General features: G+C 42.6%; 1 long non-coding RNA gene across 1 annotated transcript in view; it reads left to right on the forward strand.

Moving 5' to 3' along the window:
- The window catches only part of LOC122398280, a 110,074-nt gene extending 89,724 nt beyond the window's left edge, over positions 1–20,350 (forward strand). Inside the window, exon 4 of the long non-coding RNA XR_006259178.1 lies at positions 20,305–20,350. This is a non-coding gene — a long non-coding RNA (uncharacterized LOC122398280). The remainder of the gene's footprint in view (positions 1–20,304) is intronic.
- The last annotated feature ends 434 nt before the right edge of the window (positions 20,351–20,784 follow it).

Consider the following 20,784-nt stretch of genomic DNA (forward strand, 5'->3'; position numbering starts at 1 on the left):
TTAAAAGGTTAACAGTCTGTTAATCTGCAGCGTGGGTCACGTCCCTGGTGGAGTTGTATTAGACTTCAGCGGTAAGAATGACCCAAGGGGAAACTTTCTTACGCCAATTAGAGTCTGGCTTGGTCTCTTAGACTCGTTCCTTTATGGGGATAACGACGAGGTGGCTAGTTATTCCGAATCCAATATCAACCGCGGAGCATCGAAGAGGGGAGGGGACGATCATGCTCGCGATCAGTGGATCGAGCAGTTTGTAGGCTCAGTGACCTGAGTGTTTCTCGACGCCACGGAGCGGAATATTCGCTGACGACGAACTCTGCACCAGAGAATTTCTGGCGTCTCGTAATTATAAATAATTGTAACAACGTATAGTCAGCTGTAAAGGCTTTACAATTTTATTCTCGTAAAGAAACGTGAATTTATTATACCGTGTCTAATGTTTTGCACGAATATCGAAGCTCATTGTGGGTCGTTCGATTTCTCTGACCTCTCGATTCGGAGGATTTCGAGGACAGAGTTCGCTTGCGCGGAAAATTGTTGGAATTCCTCTGGTATTTATGCGTCCTTATTACCGAGTGGTGAACGTACGCTCCTTTCCCGGGAACGATGACTGAAGAGCTCCGTAGACACTGTACTGTGTACAGAAGCGAGCTATTTACAAACCCCGAAGTGTGTTTACTTATCTTTTAAATTGTCTGGCTGTTGGATTTAACTCGTTCGCCGAGTTCAGGAACGATCGGCTTCTACGAAACAAGATAGAAATTTAATCTTCCCCCGCGAAACAAGCAACGCGTTAAATCAAGGTAAAATACTACCCTTCGCTACCCTTGGTATTAAAAAACTCTGAACCCTTGCCTCAGAGCGCGAACAATTTCGTTTTTGAGCACACTGTTGCAAGTATCAACGTTCGTAAAGCGTAAAATAAATGGTAAATATATTTTCTCGGGTATGAAATTTCACCAACCCATTTCCAGAGGATCAGACTATAAAAAAGTCACCGAGTAAGCAGAATTCGTTAGAATTTTTCGTCAGTTTTCAAAGCTTGGAGCCTTCTCGCAGGTTTCAAAGGCAATTTACGGCCAGTGGCCCCGCGAAATTGTTATGAATTATGGATCGAATTAGAACTAGCTTTCAACTTGGATGCAGCACGACCGTCGTAAGGCGATTTAACGTTCGCGCTGGCCCGGAGAACTTAAAAAGATCCACGGGTTTACGAGCTCGCGGCCATACACGAAGGCACCGCGATCTTTTACGCTTCCTCTCTCTTTCTCTCTCTCCCGCGAGGAATAAAACCTCGAGTGCATACAGGCACGCGGTTTGAATTCGTCTCGGAGACGCCCGAGATTCTCTTCTTCAGCGGCTGAACGCGCGGTTTAACATTGTCTACGAGTCGAAACGAGATTATAACGACTCTTCGCGTTTAACCGCGACGAGGCGCGGTCGACTTTAAACCCTCTCCGTGTCTGGGTAAATTGCATTAATTCACCGGTGGGGTGGGGTCTCCGCGAGAGAAACGAGAGATTTGGTCGGATCTTTCGTTTCAGAATACACATCGACACGAGCTTTCCTCGAGCTTTCCTCGAGAAATTTAAATCCTTCAACGCTTTTCTCCGTAAACAGTGTATTCGATTATCCAAACATTTCACAGAAGTATTTATATTTTATTAAAGTTAAAATGGCCTACCAAATACGTTATATTTACAGTGGTGTAAATACTATAGGTAATAACGATTTTTGTTTACTATCTGTGATCGAACTAACTTTGGGTTGAACTGTGGGACGATAACGACGAATCACAGGGGACATTAGTTCAAGTCGTTCGAACACTATTATGCTTCGAATTAATCCCTTAACGTACGATTTAATGTAATTTGTATTATTATTCATTTATTAACCCTTTAGTACAAAAGATATGTAAGGAATTACAAATGTGGATTTTACATAGTCAAATATTATCCCTTACTAAATTAATTAATTTAGAATACGTTGCAAGGATAATTTTAGACCTTCTAATGATTGTTCAATTATATCAGTTTTAGTGTGTACAGAATTTGAGCGTGAATGAATGCAAATTAGCGAGCCATATTTTAAAAATTGATCAAACCAGTGTGCATTAAAGTAATCTTAGCGTGCTCGACGAATAAAAGGCGCGTTGAAATTTATTTGTGTCGTTTGGAAAGGATTGTTTGTTCGCGAGCGTCCGAGGAAGCATGGACTTGACCCGAATAATGAGAAATGTTTATAAATAGAGGCGGATCGATGGCCCTTGGGTTGCCCCGGAAAGTCGGTCAAGTTGTCGTCGAAAATTGACGCTGATTACAAATTGTAATCCCGGAGTCTTGCTCGTTCCGCTCCGGGCGCGGACGCGAATGAAAATTCGCCCCTTTGTTCCGCGATTTTCGTTCCCCCGGCTGCCTTCCCTTGTTTCCCGGGCGACGACTTTCTTCGCGCTTTTCCGCACGGAAGAATTCACGTGACCTTTCTTGCCCCCCCCGGGAGGCAAATTACATCCCCGGAATTCGTAATCTCGGTTCTCGCGTGATTCGAGAACAAAGCACCGTCCGTTACGCCGGATTGCAAATGGCCACGGGGACGGGACCGATCCGTCAAACTTGACTCCTTTATTTCCACTTGACCCTTTCAAACCTGGATTTCGCTGATTTTATACGCGTATTTTTTCTCTCAGCCTCCCATCCGCTCGCGAAAAGCGAGCAAAATTTTAAAAATTATCGTTCATTTTTTCCCTGCCCTCGATATTTTCTGGGTGAACCAAAACGAGCGGAAAGAACTCTGTTTCATATTTTCTCGCGCACAACAAACGCCTCAGTTGCTCTATAATTTTCGAAATAAATAACAACCCCTATGGGTTACACGCTGATGAGACAGATCATCGCAAATTTCTCCTTTTCCCTTAATTTTGAGCGTCGAAACAGAAAGCCCTTTGTTTGCTACTTTGTTGGCGAGGAGCTCAAAGTCGAGTGTTCCCTATCCTCTGTTTCGAAGGTCTTTTAGTTCACCCCCGCAAAGCTCTCTCGCGTTCGACGGTTTATTAGCAGCGTGTTGCAGTAAAGTTCTCGATCGAAAGCCCAGGCTGGTGTCTTTTTTCGTTCTCGAGGCTGTTCCCGGGAACATTCTCGCGCTGTTAGAAAATTAGATACTCGAGGCGACGCTCTCGAGATCGCGTTCTTTAATAAGGTTGCACGTCGAGCAGAGCTCATCGTTTGCATATTATTAACTTCGCTCGCGGCGCTTGTTCTCTATCCACGGAATATTTTCACCCAATGTTCCGCGATGCTCTTGTTTCTTAAACATTCCCTTTTCATTTTTCGAACGTTCGCGTTCAAATCGATCGAGAACCCCTCGTTGATCTTGGAAGAATTGTTTAACACTTTTTTATTTTCATCATACGATACGAATATTAACCAAAAATTGTTACACATTCACTCGACTGGGTCTTTGCAAATAAGAGAATAAACATTTATTCCCATTGCATTGTACATTTCCACGGTACAGGTAAATAAATTAATCGAGCCAAGAAACCTGAAAACATTGCGGACTTAATATCTGCGCCAAACTCCTTGAATTATTGTTTAACGCAGTTTCGAGCGTTGTTGTATGAATTTCAACTATTTATCAAGGCTGTCGCGAACAAGGGAACCTTATCCCAAAGCCCACCGCGTCGTCAGTAGTATAAACCGAGTTTTCAGAGCGGAGCCAGTGATGTAGGTCAACGCATAGTCCGCCGGGCCGAAAGTGGAGGAGGACGATACGATGTCAGACAAGTGGTTGTTCGAACTTTCGAGGATCGACGATAAAAATTTCATTCCCTCGTCCGCATCGACGATCGAAATTTCGACCTCTCCGTGAAATCGAGAACCCCCTTTCTCCCCCAGCATTTTTGCTACGAATTTTCGTCGACACGCACGCGACCGGAAACTTTTGAATGATCTATACCTTTGGGCGAGTAGTTAGCCGAGTTAAGGAGTCCTCCCCCCCCCTCGATTTCCCGTTCGAGTTCATGGAATATTAATCATCGCGAGGGACCAGAATCCCGAAAACTTTGCACGCGTCATACCTCACGCAATATTGAAATCTCGATAATTTCGATACCAGGTCATTTTTAAACTCGAGATTCAACGACCCTTGGACCTCCATTTTTACAAAATTCGCTGAAATCTCTTCTTTTCTCTGCATTTTTATTCAGAGTCCTCGCGAATCCTTTGGAAAACGTAAGCAGTTTCACGCGTAATATTGAAAATACTCGCATTCAAACGAGCCCAGAGAAAGGACACGCGCATGAATAAATTCAGGCGTCATCTAGGGTGTGTTCGAAGTCGACCGTGAAGGTTTATCAAGCAACCGCTATCGGGGTTCATCATCTTTTATTCAAAATCGACTTTGCTCCGCTCGATTCAGCCTCGAAACCCACCGATAAATCGAACGTTACTCCGTTTCCGGTCACTCGCGTATCACGAAGGATCGGGGAATGCTTTCAAGAGGCGTGTTCGAACAGAGATCCTTGCTTCCAAATAAGATTAGCCTCCCTTTTTTACGCCAGACCCGTCCCGTTTCCCAACGGAACCGCCCGTGTACGTAAATTTGACGAGAACCGTGGAAAAAATGGAAGGACGAGAGCCAATGGATTCCCCAGGTGCGGTCGTACCTCGTCCTTGGTGCCTTCCAGTGATCCTCGAACGGATCGTTAGGTGCAAAACTCGCTTAAACGGGTCCGGAAATTATTCTTCCTCGATTTTTTCCTCGACGATTGCTCCGATTAAGGGAGAAGCACCAATAATGGTCCAACGAAGGCCTTTAAACTTCTTCCCAAAGAAAAAGTACTTCGTAGATCTTAAAACGCCTCTTAAAATTTTAATTCTATCTTTAACACCAGAATTACAATTATAGTGTATTTATTTATATCGAAGAAATTGAAACGAAATGCATTGGAAATAAGTGTTCATTTATTCTCTTATAGAAAATTGGATCGAATAAATTTTGGACAATTTTTATTAAAAATTACGAATGGGTCATTTTGTTGTTTTGACAATGTGATATTAAAAAAAATTCAAAGGTGTCAAAGGACGTGTTTCGGTGGAAATATTCCATAATAGTCGATGATTTTTGTCGATCGATGCGATGGAGGGTCCACTGTCTTGAGTCCCGCGCTGAAATTCGTCGTTTAAGCGAGGGATTACTGTGCTCGGACAGAAAGCAATCGTCGTTACGACGGGTAGGGATTGATTCCATTTGGTGGGTCTTTGTCGTTGTTTCGTCGACTCGTACAAACCGTTCCCCCGCGGCCAATCTCCAGAATCGACTGTTTTCTTCTTTCGGGAGAACAGGAATTGCTCCAGTTCGTTCTCGTCCGGGAACCTCCGTCGTACCTATCGCCCAGCATCCTGTTTTGAACACCAGGCCATGCAAACTACACGTAGGAAAACAGGAAAAGCTCTCCCTGCGAGTCGATATATCGCGATTTACGCGCGCATCCCGCGATTCGAACAGCTTCTTACTTCTCATTTCCTCCGATCCGTGAAACAAACGATCCAATAACACTGTGACCGCGTTCGTAGTCGATGGCGGAGCGTCCTTTGAAAACGTGATACGTCTTCGAGTGTTTGGTTCGATTTCTACCCGCGATTTATGAATATTTGCTCGCGGATTTCGGTAGAGATCGATGTCGATGCTCGAGCTGTTTGATATAATGAAGCCGTTTCGAGAACTTCCATTATTCGTACGCTGTGTCTCGCGATTCGAAATGGATCGTTGCTATTATTCCGTCACAGTGGGCGAGCGACTCCCTTGCAGATAACCGTGCAAATGGCGACCTTTGGATTCCTCTTTTGGAACGCTCGATTCTTTTATTCCGGGAACCGAGAGAGACACCATCCATTTAAACGGAGATTTTTCGTTTGATTTCTCCGGATTAAAATGGAATTGATCGCTACTGCGAATCGAAGGTACTCGAACAAAGATACATTACGTTTAAATCTCGATAATCCGGTCACACATTTGATAATTGTCATTTCGCATTTTTAATCTCACAGAATCTTCAGTTTATTTTAACGAAAGAACAGAGTGGAATTACTCGAAATGAAATCAAAGGAATTTCAGTGAAAGGGGACACGAGAGGAATTCTTATTTTTGCATAAGCTCCCGAGAAAGTCCGCATTGCTTATTGGAAGACGTAGCAAAGAAATGAAATCACGACGCTGAAAAGCATCCCCCCGCGATCTTAAGATCTTAAAATCCGGGAATCCCTTCAGTCGTCTCCATCAGCGCTGGAAGAAGAAAAAAAAAAAAAATATTCCATTGTTCGCGAGGATTCCGATGCTCTTTCTTTCCGTCCATTTGCTATGCGTTTGCATATTCAATCTAGATCCAGGGAATGGCGTGATCGAGAGCGGCGCGATCGAGGAACAAAAACGCGACCGGTGATTTTCATTTCGTTGTTCCCGCGGAGCCAGGATCCTGACAAATCGGTCTTTTTCAACTAATTCCATTGTCCGGGCCGGTTCCATTCCGTAAAAGCTGCAAGCCTCTCGAGTGGAAATATTTAAATATAACTTTTGTTTCATCAAGGAAAAATTCCAGGAAAAATTAACGATCGCTCCCGGCTTTTACAATTTTCGTCGTGTATACGTACATTCTGGGAATTTATAAATTCTCCGAACCGACGTGGATGAAAATTCCAAGGGGAAAATAAAACGTTACAGAAAAGTGGGTGGTGAGACACAGAAGAGGGAAGTTTGTTCAAGATAAAATCGAATTTAGAAGGCGATAAATTAATTTTAGATACGTAATAGACTCTGTTTTCTAGTTGTATTGTGCGGCGTGGGTGATCGATCCGGAAACGAAGACGCGACACAATATTCCAGGTGCAACGAGGTTACCGGTACAATCGCGGTGTCCTGAAACGAAAGGATTATTGGTCGCTCGGTTTTCCCGCTCCGTCATAAAGGAGCCGGGCGGTTGGAAAAAGGACGTCTCTCTTTCCGCCTCTCTCGTGGCTGGAATCTCGAAAGCGCGGGATTATTGGCTATCGTCCGCGTCCTCTTCACGACAATGCTACGTCCGAGCTTCCATGGAATCCCGCAGGATAGAATATTGGCTATCTTTTTCGTCATCTGCGGGGACAATACGCGTTACGAGCCACAGAATTTCGTTTCCTCCTCTTTCCCGCGGGATGATAACGCCGACGGGGAGGGCTTTTCTTTCGTTCCGCCGCTATGAACTGTCGCGATTTCTTCTCCCGCATCGAAATAACGACTCGTCGCATAATTCATCGCGCTTTATCGAGAGCCCTGCTTACGCAAAACGCGGCTACGCGGCAAGATTTATGGCGCGACGCTTCCGTTTCAAACGGTATTATATCGTTTAATTATTTATCGGAGTACGCCACTTGATACGAAATCTTCTCTTTCTGGATACCACTTTGATACTATTTTAATTCGAGGCAATATTTATTCCAACTAAATTTTCTCCATATGGTGTGTAATTTGAGTTTTTCTTGCATGCACTAGTCGATTATACAGTAATTTCTTTGGTCAAATGGTCTCTGAACGAGTTGACTTTCAGTAAACGAAAAATCGAATAAAAACAAAATATTCAAAGAATATATTCTCGATATAGTGTGCAATTAATAAGGGTTTCGTTTGAATTTTTCTTGTATGCACTAGTCGATCATATAGTAATTTCTTTGGTCAAATAATACTTGAACGAGTTGACTTCCAGTAAACGAAAAATCGAATAAAAACAAAATATTCAATGAAAATATTCTCGATATGGTATACAATTAATTTTTCGTTTCGTTTAAATTTTTCTTGCATGCACTAGTCGATAATACAGTAATTTCTTTGGCCAAATAATTCTTGAACAAGTTGACTTTCAGTAAATGTTCCTTTGCAAACGAAGAATCGAATAAAAACAAAATATTCAACGAAAATATTCTCGATATAGTGTGCAATTAATAACGATTTCCTTTAAATTTTTCTTGCATGCACTAGTCGATGATACAGTAATTTCTTTGGTCAAATGGTCTCTGAACGAGTTGACTTTCAGTAAACGAAAAATCGAATAAAAACAAAATATTCAAAGAATATATTCTCGATATAGTGTGCAATTAATAAGGGTTTCGTTTGAATTTTTCTTGTATGCACTAGTCGATCATATAGTAATTTCTTTGGTCAAATAATATTTGAACGAGTTGACTTTCAGTAAACGAAAAATCGAATAAAAACAAAATATTCAAAGAATATATTCTCGATATGGTATACAATTAATTTTTCGTTTCATTAAAATTTTTCTTGCATGTACTAGTCGATGATACAGTAATTTCTTTGGTCAAATAATCCTTGAACGAGTTGACTTTCAGTAAATGTTCCTTTGCAAACGAAGAATCGAATAAAAACAAAATATTCTCGATATGGTATACAATTAATTTTCCGTTTCGTTTAAATTTTTCTTGCATGCACTAGTCGATCATATAGTAATTTCTTTGGTCAAATAATCCTTGAACGAGTTGACTTTCAGTAAATGTTCCTTTGCAAACGAAGAGTCGAATAAAAACAAAATATTCAACGAAATTATTCTCAATATAGTGTGCAATCAATAAATTTATTCCTTTAAATTTTTCTTGCATGCACTAGTCAATGATACAGTAATTTCTTTGGACAAATAATCCTTGAACGAGTTGACTTTCAGTAAATGTTCCTTTGCAAACGAAGAATCGAATAAAAACAAAATATTCTCGATATGGTATACAATTAATTTTCCGTTTCGTTTAAATTTTTCTTGCATGCACTAGTCGATAATACAGTAATTTCTTTGGTCAAATAATTCTTGAACAAGTTGACTTTCAGTAAATGTTCCTTTGCAAACGAAGAATCGAATAAAAACAAAGTATTCAAAGAAAATATTCTCGATATGGTATACAATTAATTTTCCGTTTCGTTAAAATTTTTCTTGCATGCACTAGTCGATGATACAGTAATTTCTTTGGTCAAATATGTAGTCCTTGAACGAGTTGACTTTCAGTAAATGTTTCCTTGCAAACGAAGAATCAAATAAAAACAAAATATTCTCAATATAGTGAGCAGAATCAATAACGATTACATTTGATTGTTTTTTGCATGCATTGTTCAATGATACAGTAATTTCTTTGGTCAAATAATCCTTGAACAAGCTGACTTTCAGTAAATGTTCCTTTGCAACCAAAGAATCAAATAAAAATATTCTCAATATAGTGAGCACAACCACTAACGATTATATTTGATTGTTTTTTGCATGATACAGTAATTTCTTTGGTCGAATAGTCCTTCATCGATCCTCTTCGACTTTCAGTAAATATTTCCTTGTGAAAAGGAACATGTTTTGTTGATCGTTACGCAAGAACAGATCGCTGAGTTTGTATTTCGCGAGAAGGCACCGTGATTCTTGACGTACAAAGAGTTATCGATATTTCCCTTTTGTCAGGGTCTAGTGAAAGACGGACGTCGTGGTCGTTGATCGATTTTATTCCCGTGAAAACCGTCAGAAACAGGACCCTCGAACGAGCCTGTCCCCTGGGAATCAATTTATGGACGCGTCCGGTCAATCGTCAACCTCGAATAAACAGAGAAGAACGCTTCGCTTTGAACACTCGTTGTTACATCAGATTGACGAATTTTCCAATCTTCCAATTCTGACGAGAGATAGCGTAGAGTCGCTGAAAATAGAGGTACATTTGCACATTTATCGATATTACTCGCATGTTTGGGGATCGGTGAATAAATCGTAGGAAAAATGTTCGTCCCCGGTTCTTCGTTAACATTTATATTAAATTAGACGTTGGGTTGGGCCGAGCCAACGGGATACGAGCTCGTGGAACACGACGATCCTCGGGAATAATCCTGATTACGCGGAGAGCACCGCGAGAGCCCGAGGAAGAGTAAAAGCATCGGGAAACGAAAAGATCGCTTCAGAATTCAGAACCTGTTCCCTCGACTCTGCGAAAGCATCCGGCGAAATTAGGGATTCCAAGTTGGATTAGGAAGAAGGTGGAATCCGGTTGACTTCCACTCATTTCCCCCCCCCCTCCTATTTTTTTTTCCTCTCCTTTCTTTTCTGCTTCCGTTTCCCCTATCAGCGGGGATCTCTTCTGGCCCCTGGCGTCATCCGGATTTGTCCCTCGATGCAGATCCTCCGCCGGAAGGAAGTAACACGTTGTCTCTCCAGAAGATTATGAGAGTATCCTGCTCGTCTTGGGATCCGGGGTAAAAAGTCCACGGATTTGCAGACATTCGTGACGGAATCACGCCGAGATGGGCATCTCTCCGAGGAATCGAGGAAATCATTACGTCGTACAGCTCTGTGGAACGCGTGGCAGGAAACGTAGAAATTAATTAAACGATTTAAACTGGACATTTTAATTTCGCGGACAAAAGTCACGCGAGGGAAACGAATTAAATTTTATTTTAAGCGTGGCGTGACTCATGGTTTTAACGTTGTACTTTGAAACTTTGAGTAAACATCGATCCACGTTTCCTCGATCAGTCTGCGAAACATCCGTCCAAGCATCCAGCGATTAGTTCGTTAACAAATCCCTGGGATGAAACTCACACACCCACTCTGTTGCATCTTCTCCGTCCGATTCTGTCATATTTGTGTTCGAATAGTTTCTGGTGGAACCGATTCCATCGAAATGTGTTTACAATCAACAGTTCGTGTCTCGGTATGATCTGGCTTACTACTTCGTAAACAGCGTTACACAACGCTCTATAAACTTACGTTTCGCGTTGAAATTCTGCTTCGTGGATGATACGCAAACAGACGTAGTAATACATATAAGTGGACTCTCATCCTATGCATCAGATTGCCCCCAAAAAAGGGCAATTTTAGATGGAAAGGCGAGTGGAGAACGTGGAATAAATTCTGTTGATTTATTGTTTTCAACCACGAATCTCACGACAGTCGAATTAGAAACGCAGATTCGCTATTTTGGGGGGCAAAGTTTGTTTGCATTAACTGATGATCGAGTTCTCTCGTATTATCAGAGTAGTACTTTGTCGACGTTCTTCTATTCGAGCTATCGAGGCTCGGGTAACGTAACTTCTCCCGCAATTAGGGAGGGCATAATTGTTTTCCAATACATCGGATCGCAACGACGCGGCTAAATGCTTCGTCGCTGGCAATTTCTCCAAGAAACTGCGCGAAACGTCGGTGTTCGTCTCGCCCAAGTGACTCGTAGTTTCGTAAAATTCGAGGGAGCAAATTATGGGAGTACTTGCGACGCTGCGATCATCTTCGAGTTCCGGTTGTTTTCTCGAAACGATATTCTCCACCGACCGGAACGTTATCGGACTCGATTCTGGAAAAACGGCTCAGGAATACGGAATTTCAGGGACTATTTGTCCCACGGCGCTTGGAATTATTCAAAATTGAATCGAAACTCTGTTATTCACGTTGTCTCTGAAAAGAGATAAGTAGAAACACGTTACGAAACGACAGGTAATCGAATTAAAGCGAAGAATTGTAATAATTTAACGAACGTTTGAGGGTTGCTTGGTCGAACGATTCTAGAAAAACCGTGAAACGTTGGTTACGTGGAAACGTAACTCGATGGCGGTCACCTCCAATTAATGGTTGCCCTTTGTAGCTCTCGACGCGAAGGGAACGAATGCTCGTTAAAAAATCACCGCTCGCGCAAATTGATCGGTAATTGGAAAAAATTTATTTTATAACGATGTCGCGTCTCCGTCGAGGATTCTTCACTGCAAACAGCGATGGTTCCGCTGCACGTTTAAAATATAAACAAACGTTCAAGATTGGCGGCCTGAAAACCATGTTCGTTTCATCGTTTGTATAGTAGCCGCGATGGAATTTGGATCAACTATACGAATGTAGAAGATAACTAAGTCCAAAGATAAAAATACAAAAAAACAACTTCTCTAGCCTTGATGCCATAGAAACATATAGAAAATATCCTGAAATATCTAAAACGAAACCAACACCTACCACAAAATATAACCACATCAAAGGAAGAGAACTCAGCACCAACATGAATTAAAAAAAATATCGTACCTTAACAAGATACAAGTAGGTGAAAAATATAAAATTGCAATCGAATGATGTTATCCTGAAAATCTGAGGTTCCATAAGGCCTGGAATTAATCGCGACAGACTATTCGTAATTTCAAGAAGAACGAGACGATATTTCGATGCACAAAACGTGTTGTACGCGGCGCAAGGAGACGCGATCCCAGGAGAAGACGTCAGGTCGCGTAGCTAATTAACAGCCAAACCGTGGTACTACATCCGTGCAAACATATCCTTGGAAATCCATCCGTCCCGTTCCCATAGCTCGATTCTCTCTTTCCACGGGGGGGGCGTCGCGATGCCTCGTAGTCGTCGTCGACCGCCGCGAGAGGTTGCACGATAGTAAACTCGTACTAATTGAATCGTGCGGCGCAAAGCCGGGCGTGCCTCCTAATAAGAGTTACAAATACATTAGCATCCAATCTCGATAGTAACCGACACAGGGCGCGGGGTGGGAGTATAATTCGTGAGATTCCACCGCGGAAATTCCATACCGTGGATCGATCCGTAGAATCGCGAAAGGACGCAAACCCCCCTCGCCCTCTCTTCGCCAACCCCGTTAATTCGGCTGTATTCCAGTGGCGATCCGCTTCATCGGTTTTCGTTTCATTTCGCTAGACGAGACCACGGTCGCTAAACAGTCCGATGGAATTAGCTGGCATTCCTGGCAAGTATTCACCCGAAACTCTCCCACGAATGTCGCAAACGGGCCAACAACGTGCCCATGCACGCGTCATTTCACTATAATTTCCTGTTATTTTTCACTTTTCGGGGAAACGCTGCCCTTTCATCAAACCCCAGCCATTTCATTTATGACTCTCGAATCGCTACAAAATGGAACAGAATTTCACGAATAAAATTTCGTTCGGTATCGAAGCGTTCCACGTATGTGTTTCTTAACGCGTTTCATCGACGCAACCCATTTTCCAAGTATAGAGAGAGCCGTTTAAGCCACGTTGTTCCAACGTTACAAATTCCCACCCTCGGATTCCCTGATATTCCCCGGGAAAGAGCGCCGAGCACACGATCGAGCCTCCATTAATAGTAAAAGGTGTTTGCTATCGCGCCTTTTAAGGACCCGCGGGGCTCGGGAACAAAAATCAGGGTCGTCGTTACGCGCAACGAGAATCGATTCGACCCCGGTTCCCTCGTCGTCGTTCCTTTTAAGGAATCCGCGAAGTTAAACGTCGAAACGACAGGGGGGATCGAGGAGTTCGTCGAACGTCGCCGATCGACCTTATCGCTTTCCGATAACAGGGGGGCACAGGCGTTGTCCGACATTAACAATTCAATTCCATATTTCCCCGGAGCGACTGCCCGGTGTTCCCTGCTCCCCGGGGAAATACGTTGTTAGTTAATGCAGCCTGGACCCGGGCCACGTGTAACCCCGTTCAGGCGTTGTTCTCATTATTGCCGACGCGACCCCTCGTAATACATCTGACATCGTTGGTAGCAGGATGCGACTCGAACGTGACGGTTCCTCCAGACGGAGGAAACTTCGGGCAGGACCGTCTCTCGATGGTCCTGGCCGCCTTAGGGTTGCTCTCGAGACCCTAAACACCGACGCCATAAGCGGAGATGAGTGCTTTGTGCGAATAACGGATCACCAGAGCGAACATCCCCTAGTGTTCACGATGAAATATTAAAGGAACAACTGAGAAAATTTGTTTTTTTTACAGTCGAGGAAATGATTTTCAAAATTATTAATCTATTTTGGAAGCCTCGTAGTGGTCCCTTAGTTATTTGTTTTCTTCCCACGTTGCATAACTTACAACAAGGCCACTCGAGAGTGGAATTTTCAAGCGGACACGAGACACGAGGGAACTCTTGGGAAATACCTAATTGTAATATGAATTTAATGGGAACTTCCAACCTTGACAATTTGATGGTTTCCGGGGAAATTGGTTCAACGACTATGAGAGCAGGTTTTCATTACGTTCTGCGATAGAAAATGATGGCAATCGTCTTGTCAAATGTCTTCTTACAGTCGGTGGAGACGAACAAACATTGACAACTATAGAAAAAAGAAATGAGTATTGTATACAGAAAATAAATCTTCGAACTGTTTTGGTCTTCGATGCAGCCACTTTAAGTTGCACTGCGTGACAGTACGTGCCCGAAGCACAGTAATTAATACCGACTATCCAACAATAACTTCCGTAATTAACTGCGATGCAAATTTATTCGCGTTCGGAGGGGTCCTCAAAATGACTAATTTAAATTTGAATATCCCGGCGAGAATTGCAGTAACCTTTGGCGCGCAACTAAAATTGTCGTTAATTATTTTGATATCTGAATAATTAATTTTGATGTAGCCGTCAAATTGATCCGAACCGGACCATTTATACGATCAATTTTAACGCGCAAATTTAATCTTAATAGTCCCGCGTGTAATTAACATCTGGACTCCTATCGCGAATCGAACTGCAAACGAATTTTTACTGGCGGAAATATAAATTTATTCCAAAACTGATGTATTTAAACTCTCATATTTATACACCGAAAATATTAGTTCTCTGTCATCGACTGTTCTTATTCCACCTGTGCACGATTTATTGCAGTTTTAAAAATCCTCTGGATTATTTTTCTGCTTCCCCAGGAAATAGAAATATAAAATACTACTGCAGAAGTAACGCGATATTTGGGAGGACGAACAAGTTTCCTGAAAATCGAGTTACAGGGTTCTTCGTGGAGGTTCCTTGCAGTCGAATGTTGCACGCGGAAAGAAAGTTCAGTTCTGGAATGAATAGCGAATCCTACTGGCTCAGACTATTCGAGTCAGTGTTCTCTGCGTCTGACTGAAAATTGCACGCCGTCCACATTCTACTTATCCATACTACCCTTCGTTCAAATTCTTCTTCTTCTTCCTTAGAATTTATTATGTAGATGTAACTTTATCGTACTACAAGGTTGATGACCGTATCGACATTTCGATACCTTAATTAGTTCCAAAGAAAGTACTTATTTACGAAAAAATGTTGACTAGATTAAATAAATTATTTATAATCCATTTTTATCGCACATCAGTTCATTGGGTGCATAAAGTCACAGTAAATGTCAAAATAAACATAGAAGGGAGCGTAAATTATAGTAGGTGGTATAGTCATTGGATAGAGGATAAAATGCCCTTTAAAATGAGCGTTTGTGCGAGTCGATAGCTTTATTAGTTCCGGAGATATGACGATTTTAATTTCAAGTGGATCGCGTGAGACCGAAGGGTTTAAATTTCATTGTTTACATCACGAGATCAATGAACTCACGTGACTCGTAGTAAATAGTAAACGTGACGTCACTCATTCGCTCGGTCAGTGGGTCAACGTGCGACAAGGAGGTCCGACGCGTTAGACGGAGACAGAGATAGTCAAATTAAGAAAAATTACCTTTTACATAAATTGCGATATCTCGAAAACGGAAAGTCCGATCGACAAAATCCAAAAGCCATTTTAAAGAGGAAGCTTTGCCGCCGCTAACAATGGCTTAATAATTAATAAAACACTAGTAGTTTCGGAACTGCACGCGTCTAAAGTTTTAGTACTTTTAATACGCGTAGATAGGCTTGCGTAACACGGAACGTCGAATTTTAAAAATTACCCCTTCACATAAATTACGATATCTCGAAAACGGAAAGTCCGATCGACAAAATCCAAAAGCCATTTTAAAGAGGAAGCTTTATCGCTTCTAACAGTGGTTCAAAAATGGATAAAGCGCTACTAGTTTCGAAACTGCACGCGTCTAAAGTTTTACTATTTTTAATGCGCTTTACAGTGGAATTTGAAAAATTATGCTTCCATATAAATTACGATATCTCAAAAACGGAAAGTCGTATCGACAAAAACCAAAAGCCATTTCAAAGAGGAAGCCTTACCGCTTCTAGCGATGGTTCAATTATTGATAAAACATTAATAATTTCGAAATTGCACCGGTCTAAAGTTTAACTATTTTTATTACGCTGTTAGACTGTTTTAAGACGCTGAAGATTCACATTTTGTGGAAGGGACGAGTTTCGCGAAGGTCGTCGTACAATATGGTCAGCATTGTTGTCGCGTGGGACGTGGATTAACAAGTTGGCGTGGATTAATCCGTGTTGTTAGCGTCTTTCGCGCTCGAACGAAAGTAATTGTCAGTCGTTAGCATCTACTTCCATTATAACGGAGTCGAGGCAGCCCCCGTCAGTGTCGGTTTACTTGCCTCGACAGCCTGCACAAACAGACAGCGACGATGAAACGTTCGGAGACAATGACGCCGAGACCGCAACCCCTTGTGCTCGAATCACAACGCCGACGAACGCAATTTCCCCCGAGAACGTGTCTGTAGAATAAGACTGACGTGCATCGAGTTTCAGCTGGTCCGGATCCGCAATTGGTTCATCCGCCTTCGAACGGATGATCGATCTCGTCCGGGAGTTGTTATTCCTTCCCGGATGAAACGAAATCAATCTGATCTCTACTATACTTCGTACCTCTCACGCATAACTTCGAATTCTCTGTAATTCCCTGCGACTCGTAGTTTACATACTCATAAATTTTATTGATGAGTAGGGTTGATTTTAAACTCTGTAATTTAGTTACGTATGTATCTCAACCGGAGAAACTTCTTGAAATAGGATTTCTGTCGCTCGTTACTCGCCACCGAAAACGTTTCAGCAGAGAAAGTAATTCTTCGTCTCTGTTAAAACGGTTCGAGTGCTCCAGATACCTGCGTCAGACACCTGTTTCCCGAAACGGAAGGAAATTCGTAACAATGGCTTCGCCCCGAATCGCCGCTAAACAAGTTGCAAAAACTTCGGCGGACGTAAATTGTTTACCCGGGTCCCACTAGTTGAATCGTTGCGGCGTACGAGCCATTAACATCGCAGTTTCGAGCCAACGATTTGCGTTCCTTTTTGTCCGTTTCTCTTTCGACGTTCCTCCGCTGGTAACGGCGATACATTTTCGAACGCGTTACTCTGTGAACGAAGGTCCCGGAACCGAGTGAATTTCGGATTTAAACGGCAAGAACTTCGATTCGAGGGACAGAATTTCGCACGAAAACGATCCATGTGGAGTTTCTTTTCGCAACGAAATATCGGGCGTACAACCGAGCAAGAGTTTCTTTAACGGAGAGAATTAAGCGTTCTATTTAAGGCTCGCGGCATCGAGGAATGTAATTTCACGCGGCTAGAACGAGAAAGGTTTCTCGCGAGTAAGGAGAGAAAGCAACGAGCCAAAATTCGTCCTCCGAAATCGTACACGCGGAACCATCGCCGACGAAGCTAAGATATCTCGCGCGAGAGAAGTTCAGGAACGACGTAACGTATCGCGGATCGTAACAGTTACAAACAACCAGCGAATACGGAACGTGGATTCCAAGTTTGAATTCCAGTAAAAGTAGATTTCAGAATATATTTTTGGCGTCGCGTGAATCCACAGGCTATTTACTGTCATAATTCCCGTAAAGGGCGAGTGTATTTTTATTCCGTACGGCCGCGTGGAAAGTTTAATTCCCAACGGGATCTGTTTACCAGAAACGGAACACGTCCCTCACGGACAGCCAAAATAGAAAATATGCTCTGCCTTTAAGAGGCTTTGAGAACTTACTTTTCGTAATCCGCGTCGCGACGGTTATTTTTTTAACAAAACTTCGGGAATAACCTCGACAGAAAGATCCGGGGTTTTTTGTCGAATCGTCCCTGAAACATTTTGTAACCGAATCCGTTGCAATTTTGCTTTCTGGGCACCCGGGGGCGTATGGAAAATGGAGAGAAAAAAACGGGTGTGCGCGGAGATCAAATTTTTGATCAACAACAGTGCTTCCTGTCTGTTGTATTCAATAACAGCTGGAAATGTAGAAATGCATAACGCGCGCGCAGTAACATTTCGACGGGATTTCGTGAAACGAAACGCCAGGTTGTGGGCCAACAAAATGAACTTTGAAAAACTATAATACTGTAGGAAAAACCAAAATTTCAGATGCTATTCTTTTACGTCGTTTCCAAAAAATTTTTAAAGCACGGTGCAAATTAAAAAATAATTTCACAGGGTTCTATGCAATGCTTTTTACTTTTACACGTTTTGTACATCCGGCAGTACTGTTTGAAGTATACTCATTAACTGGATCGGTTGCATTCCTACAGCATCGCTATCGCGAAGCTATTTTATCACAACCCCCGGCCAGCTTTAATTTCAAGCACGAAACTTTTTCTTCCGAACCAACACGAGCAATTTTGTTCTTTTTTAATATTGTTGTAAACACACCCGGGGAATATTTTCCATGCGAGACCGGCGCGTTTCCCGTTTCTTTATTAAACATGAAAGCTGGTCGAAATAACTTTCGTTTCCAATTTCGCGCGTTTCAAGCTCCCGACGTGCCCGCGTATGATCATAAAAATAATAATAAAACCATCCACCCTCGTATTAAATTTAAATCTCCGAAACGTGAGTTTGTAACTGGTCCGGTTACTTTGTAAAATTGAGTTTCGAACAGCTTTTCACGCGTTTTGGCGTATGGAGCCCAGTCGATGTTTCGACGAAATCGTTGCCACGCGGTGGCAAATTGAAAACGATTTATTTCGCTTTCGCTTCCCGGGACGAATTTACCGCTCGCGTTTCCCCCATAGAAGTCGAACGATTTGTCGAACAGAGGTCGAACCCCTTGTTTTAGCCTTGTTTTCGATGCGGGCAACGCCCCGGGACGACCGTCTCTCCTCATTACTCGAGGATCCTCCTGTTTCTGATTCGAGTAATTACGCGCCGCGCTCTCTGTTACGTTGGAAACGGAATTTTCACGTCTACGTTCGACGTCCACCGTGAAATTTAAGATCGTCCAGCGGTCCTGAAACAACTCAGCCCTTCGAAATCGTTTGCACAAAGGTTCGAAACGGAAACGAAAAAATACAACAGCCACGTAATCCTGCGATTAAGCATTGTTCCGTGTCCCCTGATCTTCCCGGGATTAATATAAGCTAGAAAATGGCGACTTTCGCGCACATTACGGTCAGCATCCGCCGGAAGCTCGACGAATATATCAGATTTCCGCCGAAAATTCGTCCGTCCAGTGTACACATCGCGTGTGTTTCATCCAGGTGGCCCTGGATGCACGTATATCCCGTTATCACGCGCTTTTCAGCTTCAGCCGGGTTTATACGGATACTTTTAGCTGCAGCTTTGTATATCCGCGTGAAAATAACCTTTAGGAAGTAGCTCGTGGCGAGCTCTTATCGGCTACGTCGAGCAACAGAAATGTTTTACGCTCCCATGCAAATCCTTTTCGAAGCAGCGAGTAATTAAATTGCCAGCTTTATGGGCCCTATATAAGGAAGGGAAACTGCCCGCGAATGGGACAAGAAAAGACCATCGTTATATATTTTTTTTTAACGAGAACAACAGAACAGGAATAGCGATAATAACAGTCTTTGGAATTATTTTCGTCTGTCTCTATTTGCCAGATATTTTAACAATAAACGAAGTGGATTGATATACCTGTACCACATAGATATTTATATTCTGCAAAATTTAAAAATAGTCAATTTAGCCCGTCTGTTTGCAAACTGCATACGAATTCCAATTAAATTTAGAGGATACGCAATATTAACGTCTCTTTGCATTACGAAGGGGGGGAAGGGATTGTATAAAATTCCTCTTGCGTTAATTTGTTGTAAAAGTTTTTTATTTACTTATAATTTGGTATATTACATTGTGGAGTTGGGGATCGCGGGATCGGGCGTCGTCGGCCGTCCTCGGGCAAGCTCGGTGCGCGTAACTCGACGACTCGTCGTTGCTTGGACGCAGTTTCGCACGTCAGGTGCGAGCACGTGGAGCTCGGCAGACTTAACCTAAAAAAAGTGTTGCGATCGCAATGTGCGTTGTGCTTCGAACATAATTCAATACTACAGACTACCAATGCCCTATACTGCTTATGGTCGCTACGAGGACCCAATCGTAAGTAAATAAATGGCCGATTGCAATTACTTTTCCATAAACGTCGATTGGACGCGTCGCATATTTACTCGTTCGGTACTTTGAGTGATTGGGTGTTAACGTGATCGAATAAGTGTAAGCGTAGTAAGCGTATAGAAATTTTATTTACTATTTACAACGTCACGTAATTTTGTGAGCGAAATACGTAGACTTTAGTGACATTTTTAACGATCGGAGACAAATTTTGCAATAGGTTATCAGTGACCGCCATGACACATAGGAAACCTTAATGTTTTCGTCCAGTACAGATGACTAAGAATGTTGTTTTCTGTTTCAGGTCTCAAGGTGCAACGCGACGACGACCTTCTTTCTCCCATTTCGGCAAGTGTTATTCAATCTTTGCCAGAGTACGTTAAACGCGCAGATGATTCTCGGGGAGCCATAAAAATGGTAAAACACTTCCGGGGCGAAGCATAAATTCTCGTTTTACGCGTCTCGTCGAGCATCCCGGGCGAACTTATTTCCTCGTTCGTCTTAATCCGATTAAAAATTATTTAGCCCCCCCCCCGAATCAAAGCTACGTAAATTCTCGCGCGAGACTCTCTTACAACTTCGTTGCCCGAGGAAACGCATGCTCGATGCACTCTTTTACGGAAAAATCCTCTTCGCGGAATTTTTTTCCTCGCCGCGCGGCGGATTAAAGAACCGTCGCTCTAATATTTATCCGTACGATTCGCGACTGTTCGCCGGGGATGAAATTCTCGCGCGAGCCGCTATTTTCCCCCGGAGAAAAGTTCTCAACACTTGTTGAGTCCCC

The sequence above is a fragment of the Colletes gigas genome, unplaced genomic scaffold, assembly GCF_013123115.1.
Source record: "Colletes gigas isolate AHSC1104 unplaced genomic scaffold, ASM1312311v1 Colletes_gigas_Sc00011, whole genome shotgun sequence".
NCBI classification, from domain to species: Eukaryota; Metazoa; Arthropoda; class Insecta; order Hymenoptera; family Colletidae; genus Colletes; species Colletes gigas.